At 43.3% G+C, this 7,500-nt stretch overlaps 1 protein-coding gene across 1 annotated transcript in view; it reads left to right on the forward strand.

The window, feature by feature from the left end:
- LOC122264895 (uncharacterized) overlaps nt 1-7,500 on the forward strand; it is a 152,021-nt gene that overhangs the window by 40,812 nt on the left and 103,709 nt on the right. The gene's annotated exons all lie outside the window — the stretch shown is intronic.

Consider the following 7,500-nt stretch of genomic DNA (forward strand, 5'->3'; position numbering starts at 1 on the left):
TCGTCTAATGGGCATTTATCGAATTGCCGAGGATTGGATTTACTCTTTAATTTCCCATCTTTTCATTTAATTAATTGTTTCATAATCACCGTGATAAGAACCGCGTGCTCTTTTCTGCATATCACATTCTCCCCCATTAAACAGGTATCTTTTTTCATTATTAATTTCCTGTTTGCTTATTCACCTGTTCCTCAGAAGAGATTTCGTGTCTACCCCCCCCTCCCCGTGCCCTGTACCTCTCACCCCCTATTTTTATCTTTATCTAATATCCTTTTTCCTATTTTTCTATATCTATATTTCTTATGAATCTCTTAATTCATTATTCATTTTCCAATCTATCACTTATCTCTCAATCATCATTAACTCCCTACTTCCCGATGTAATTTCTATTCATTATTCATTCCGCCCCTCCTCCCTACTCATCATTTATTCATCATTCATTCATCTCACTAGACTTCCCAAAAACGCGATGGTTAAACGTCCGGTGATCATGAACGCTTCTTGTGCATGACCGTGGGGGGGAGGGGGGTTACAAGGGTTCATGCACGTAAAATAATGTTCAACGCATGACTTCAACGTGTATTAGTGTCCAGCGCATGAATTGAACCTGAATTTGCGTTCAGATTGCGAATTGAACGTGAAGTGGTGTGCATCTCGTGGATTGAACATGAATTTGAACTTTGCTAAACGCTGTTGGACAAGAGGCAGATCATTTGAGTATGTGTGTGTGTGTGTGTGTGTGTGTGTGTGTGTGTTTTATTTGCCATGGTGAACATTATGAACAGGATGTCATGCGTGAAGAACATGCTGAGAATTAGGAGATGGGGTGGGGTGGGGGGTAGGGGGGGATTCGCAGCTGTTATCTTTGGGGGATGATCTTTTTTTTTCGTTTGTGTTATTACTGTAGTTTTGTTTGTTTGTATTGTTGTTTTATTTGTGTTTTTCATTTTAGATGATCCGTTTTTTTTCTCTTCATTTGTTTTACTGTAGGTTTTGTTTTGTTTGTTTGTTTGCGTGTGTGCAGTTATGTTTGTGTTTCTTTCGGTCGGTTTTTCTCCTTTTGTTTAGTCACTCATTCACTCATAGTCACTCTCATCCTTTCTCATTTTTATACCCACTTACTCACTCGCTCATTCACTTTCTGCCTCGCACTCTTACGTACTTGTTCACTCACTCTAATAGCCGCTTACACGCATGCTTGCTCACGCACTCACTTACTCACGCACTCACTTTCACACTCACTCACTTCCACATTCATTAGTAAACAGACTCACTCACGCATTTTCGTACTCACTCAGTCTATCTCTGGGCGCAGGCTACACCATATACCGCATAGCACCCAAAGTGGTCATTCCAGTGCTAGCCTTGCCATTTTCAAGTGGCACTCGGATGGGGAGAGATATATTCTTGTTCTGTGACTCTGTATATGGTTCTGTGTGGCACTGCTAGGGTACCTGGGTTAAAGGGTTGGGGATAGTCTTTTGAAATGGCACTATATGAGACACTTTGTATCCGGGTAGAGAGGAAGAAATAACCTTGCTCTGTGACACTGTATACGACACTATAAACCTAATACGGGCTATCTAGGTTGATAGAGAGATGGCACTATGCTTTCGGGCGAAGAAGAGGGAGAGATTTATCCTTGCCCCATGGCACTGTATATGGCACTATATACCTCGTACTGGGTTTCTATGAAAATTGAGAGTGATGGCCCCATTATGTGGCACTGTACTTATCATGAGGGAGAGGGATGGTTTTCCGTTGGTGGCACTATCAGCCGTATTCCAAGTCCCTAAGCGCGCTGTGTACATGACATGAACTTGCCGCGATTCTTATTCTAGAAGCGCGGGTTCGTGGCAAAAGCGTGGCAAAGTCGTGGCAAAAGCGTGGAAAGTATTGGAACAATCGTGGAAACTCCGTGACAAGGGGGTAGGCTTATCACGATAGTTACACGGGTGAAAAAAATTATATTTTTACTGTATTTTTTCTTACCAATACTTCATATGAGAATACTACGTTTGGAAAGTAATATCTATATTGGATATATTAGGCATCATTGTCCTAGACTTGGATTACAAACCCTTTTAGAAAAACATGGATTCTCTGCTGATTTTGAGTTTGTTTACCTTTTGGCGGACTTTTCGAAGGAGAGTGAAGTTAAATGAATGGTAAAAGTAGTCAGGAACGTAAAGGTAAAGTACATAATTACATGAAATATGTATACATTAAATCTATATGTATAACATATTAAAGATACGCATATATGTACAGTATATACAGAGACAAAATAAGGAAGATCTATTCATAAACACACGATCCCTCTCATCCCGTTTGTTTTGATCGAATTACCAACGGCGCGTTCGTGAAATGGTTGTCAATTCTTTAACTAGGAACAAATACAACGACTGATTCATACCAAAATTGTACTATCTTTTGTTAGTGCTACTTATGATTGTAATTTCTCTTATGAATTTGTCGTTTGGACAGTGCCATTCATCTGAAACATGTTAACTTTGGAACGGTTGGTAAACCTGAAGCAGCTGACGCAAACGTGCCACGTTTTTGCGTCCTAGATTACCGCATTCGTGACATGAACACGACATGGACACAACATGAACATGACATGGCCACGACACGCAGAAAACGTCCAAGAATACGGCTGTATATATGGCACCGTTCATGGCACTGAGGAGTAGCATAGGCCTACCTGCGAATAGAATGAGAGAGAAGAAAATAAGGACTAGAGTTTTGAAAGGCAAGGGAGGGAGATAGAAGGAAAGAGGGAAGGAATGGAAGAAAAAAAGGAAGAAGAGGAAGGAGAGAGAGGGATAAACGAGGGGAATCAAAGAAAAAAAGATTGTAAAATACGGAACTATCACAAAGACAAAAAGAAAGAAAGGAAAAGAAGTGGTAGAACAAATAAGCATTGTCTGAGTTGCCACTTCGTGTTTCTAGTCAAAATTGTGTGACTGGCCAGTGTCGATGTCCAATATGTCGACTTTTAATAATGCTAAACTAATTAACAGTATGCAAATGCAGATATAGACCAGATTTGGCAACCCGTGCGTTTGACAAGCTGGCCTAATTGCCAATTATCATTTATTCAAATAACAGGACGGTTTGCTTTTTAGATGTAGTGTTATAACGGCTCTTCATTGACGGTTCCGAAAGGTCATTGGGCACGGTCGGGAAGAACAGAAGAGTCGTTTCAAGGTCGTTAAGGTCGTTGATTTATGGGAAATGTCCTCTTGATTCACCTTTAGAGTCAAAGTCGACTTTACGGACCAAAGTTCAAAGCTTAGGTGGGAAGAGCTGTTCTTGCCCCCTTCTTTTTTTTTCCTTTTTTTTTCTTTTCTTTTTTTTCTCTCTTTTTCTTTCTGTTTCCCTTGCTCTGTTTCTGTCTTTCTTTTTTTCTCCGTCTTTGTATATCTTAGTTTTGTTCGTTCTTTGTTTCGTTTTCTGTCGTTTCCCCTTTTCTTTGTGTATCTCTTTATATTTTTTTCTCTCTTTATTTTTTATTATCTTCATTCCTTAGAGCTCTCTCCTCTGTCTCTTTGGGTTTAAAAGAGATTCGATTAAGCTTTAAAGTGGGGGAGTGAAAGGGGAGGGAGAAGAAATGGAGAGAGGAAAACGAAGAGGAGGAGAGAAAAAAGGAGAGAAGAAGGAGTTACAAAATGCACAAGGGATTATGAAAACTGAACTAAATCATGATAAAGACCGCGATGAACGCAACGATTGAACAAGACCGAGAGACATGAACAAAACGCGACGAACGAGGGAAGAGAAGAACGTGATAAAGAGGAATAATACCATTTCATTTCACGTATTGGATGGAGATTAATATAATTTCATTTGATTTATCGATTAAAGAACAGGATGAGAATCAATGACTTTTGGTATATAAAGCTGTGTGGTTTTATTGTAGCGTTTGTGTTGGGGGGGGGGGGACGCCCGTAGGCCTAAGGGTAGGGTTGAGAGCTTGTGTATGGATGGGCGTTTCTCTATCCATGTCTGAGTCTTTTTTTTTTTTTATCTCTGTCTCTTCCACTTTTTTTTTCCTTTCTCGATTTCTTCTTTCTCAATTTCTTTTCTTTCTTCCTCTCTCTCTCTCTCTCTCTCTCTCTCTCTCTCTCTCTCTCTCTCTCTCTCTCTCTCTCTCTCTCTCTCTCTCTCTCTCTCTCTCTCTCTCTCTCTCTCTCTCTCTCTCTCTCTCTCTCTCTCTCTCTCTCTCTCTCTCTCTCTCTCTCTCTCACACACACACAATTTTAGCCTTTTTATCACATGAGGTGGAACTTTTATGTGGTCGTTTTAAGATTAGGCGGCAGTGGGCGTCGGTAGACATGGGCGGGTGGGGGGGTGGGGGGATTCGGAGAGGGGTTTGAGAAGAGGAAGAGGAAATTAAAGGATTAAGATTGAGAGAAGGAAGAAGAAGAGGCGAAGACGAAAACGACGAAGGCTGATATTAAAGAGGAAGAAAAGGAGGAAATGAGAAGATGAAAAATCGAGAAAAGTAACACAGTAAAAAAGGGGAAAAAAAAGAGAAAGAAAGTAGGGAGAGGCGAAGGAAAAAGAGAAGTAAGGATCGGGGGGAAACGAAGAGGGAGAAGAGGGAAAGAAATGAAAGAGTAAGAAAACGAGGGAAAGAGAGCGAGGACGTCAAGAACTTGTGGTTTAAAGAATATAGATACAATTTTCAGGACATATATTTCTTCGTATTGAAAAAAAGAAAAAAAAAACAAAAAAAAACGAATAAATCAATGAGCAGATCCAAGATAAAGATGCCGAAGGAAGGAGATAATATATATGGAATTATCTTTGATTTCAAGTAATCATTATGGATTTTATTTTTAATCGAAGAACTATGTAATTATATTTGTGTTATTGAAGTGCTTTTATTTTCTTCAAACTTTTAGTTATTTATTGGTTTATTTTTTGCTTTCCTTCCACTCTTTTCTTCCATTTACATAATGTGGGAGGAAATAGAGAGGCTGGAGGAAGGGGAGATTAGAAGGGTGGATCTCACCCGGTGGAATAACAGGGCGAGAGCGAGGGAAGACGAGAGAGAGAGAGAGAGAGAGAGAGAGAGAGAGAAAGAAAGAAAGAAAGAAAGAAAGAGAAAGAAAGAGAGATAGTGACAATGATAGTGATAGAGAGTGACGGTGATAGTGAAAGAGAGGGGGAGAGAAAAAAAAAGAAAAAAAAAAAAGAGAGAGAGAGCCCTTCTTCCAAGCCTCACCTGGGATAATGAAAAAAACGTCTAATGTTTGTACAGCGGTTCTGAGCGGGTTAATATTTGGGATGGGGAGGGGGTAGGGGGCGGAGGAGAGGGAGGGAGAAGGGAGGAGGAAGAGTAGGAGGAGGAGGTGGTGGTGGTGGTAGGGGGGGGAGGGAAGGGTGAAGCTTGATGGGAAGAGACGAAGGAAAATAAAAGGAAGGATTAGGGGAGATAGAAGGGGAAAGATAAGAAGGAATCAGAGAGGGAAAAGAGGGGAGAAGCAAGAGAGGACCGTGTACCTGGAGGAGGCTGAGGAAGGGTTGAAAGCAGAGCCAGGAACAGTGGTAGCGTCTTTAGGTAGGTGGGGGAGGGAGGGAGGGAAGGTGGGAGGAGAGGAGGGAGAGAGGGAGGGAAGGTGGGAGGAGAGGAGGGAAGGTGGGAGGAGAGGAGGGAAGGTGGGAGGAGAGGAGGGAGAGAGGGAGGGAAGGTGGGAGGAGAGGAGGGAGAGAGGGAGGGAAGGTGGGAGGAGAGGAGGGAGAGAGGGAGGGAAGGTGGGAGGAGAGGAGGGAGAGAGGGAGGGAAGGTGGGAGGAGAGGAGGGAGAGAGGGAGGGAAGGTGGGAGGAGAGGAGGGAGAGACGGAGGGAAGGAAGGTGGGAGGAGAGGAGGGAGAGAGGGAGGGAAGGTGGGAGGGAAGGTGGGAGGAGAGGAGGGAGAGAGGGAGGGAAGGAGGGAGAGAGGGAGGGAAGGTGGGAGGAGAGGAGGGAGAGAGGGAGGGAAGGTGGAGAGGAGAGAAGTGGGAAAAGAGAAAATAAGGAAATTATTAGGAATAGGGGAGAAAGAGGGAGAGAATGTGGGGGAAGAGAAGGAGGGAAGGTGGGAGGAGAGGAGGGAGAAAGGGAGGGAAGGAGGGAGAGAGGCGGAAGGGGAGAGAGGAGGAGATAGGGAGGGAAGGTGAAAGGAGAGTGGGAGAAGAGAAGTAATGGAGCTGAGAGGAGAGAAGGGGTGAGGAGAGAGGAGAGGAGAGAAGGGTGGGAGGAGAGAGGGAGGGAAGGTGGAGAATGAGGGAGAGGCGAGAGGGAGAGAGAATGTGGGAGAGGAGGAGAGAGGAGGGTTAGTGGGAAGAGTGAAGAGGAAAGTGGAGGGAGAGAGAGAGGGAGAAGTGGAGAGAGGAGGGAGGATGAGGGAAGTGGGAAAGAGGAGGAAGGTAAGAAGGAGGAAGAGAGTGAAGGAGAAATAAAGAGTAGGTTAAGAAAGAGGAAAAGAGAAGTGGGAGGAAAGGAGCCGTGAGGGAGGAAGGAGGAAGGAGGAATAGGAGGGAGGGAAAAGAGAGAAGAGTGAGGAAGGGTGGTAAGAGGAAAGGTAGGGAGGTGTGGAAGAAGGGAGGGAGAAGAGGGGAAGGTGAAGTCCTGAGAGGGAGGAATGTGGGCTCTTCCTTGTCCGTATGAGCTGGTCTGTGTTCTGTCGTTCCTGATTGCTTCGCTGCTTTCTCTCTGTCTGTCCTTATTCTTCTCTACTTTCGATCCTTATTGCTGGCCCTTCTTTCTCGCTTTCTTTCTTTTTTTCCTTCTTTCCTTATTTCTTCTCTTCTTTCTCTCTTTCTTTCTTATTTCTTTCTCTTCTTTCTTTCCTTCTTTTCCCTATGCCCGCGTGTCTTTCATTTTCCTGCTCGGCTTTCTCTCTTCTTTCTCGTCTTTCCCTATGTTCTCTCTTTATTCCCTCTCTTCTGCTTGCTTTCTCCGTCATTCTTTGCCTTATTTGCTTTCCCCTTCTTTCTCTTTTTTTCTTTCCTTCTTTCCTTCTTTCCCTATTTCGTTCGTTTCTTTTCCTCTCTCTCTCTTATCTTGACCTTTGTCTGCCCTTCTTTCCCTATTTCGTTCGTTATTCTTCTTCGTCTTTTCCGCGCTTTCTTCTCGTTTTTTTTCCTTATTTCCCCTTCCCTTTCTTTCCCTATTTCTTTCATATTCTTACCTTATTCTGCCCTGCTTTCCCTATTGCGTTCGATTTCTTGGGAGGGAGGAAAGAATGACGTGGCGCCGTCCTCACAAACGGCCTCTCATACCTCTTTAAGTTACTCTCCGCCTGCTGCCCGGGTGAAGCTTGCAAATTCCAGAGTACGATGGATCTGCCCAATCGTTCCGACACTCCTCACAATTTAATCTAACACTATCAAACACTATCTATTTATCTATCTATCTATCTATCTATTATCACCATTGTTATAAACCCCAAATCCAACCCCATTCCACTCACCCCAAACAAGATCCAATTTTCTCAACCGCGCACA

Source organism: Penaeus japonicus, unplaced genomic scaffold, assembly GCF_977035675.1.
Source record: "Penaeus japonicus unplaced genomic scaffold, GWHDUDI00000001_assembly GWHDUDI00000030, whole genome shotgun sequence".
NCBI lineage: Eukaryota > Metazoa > Arthropoda > Malacostraca > Decapoda > Penaeidae > Penaeus > Penaeus japonicus.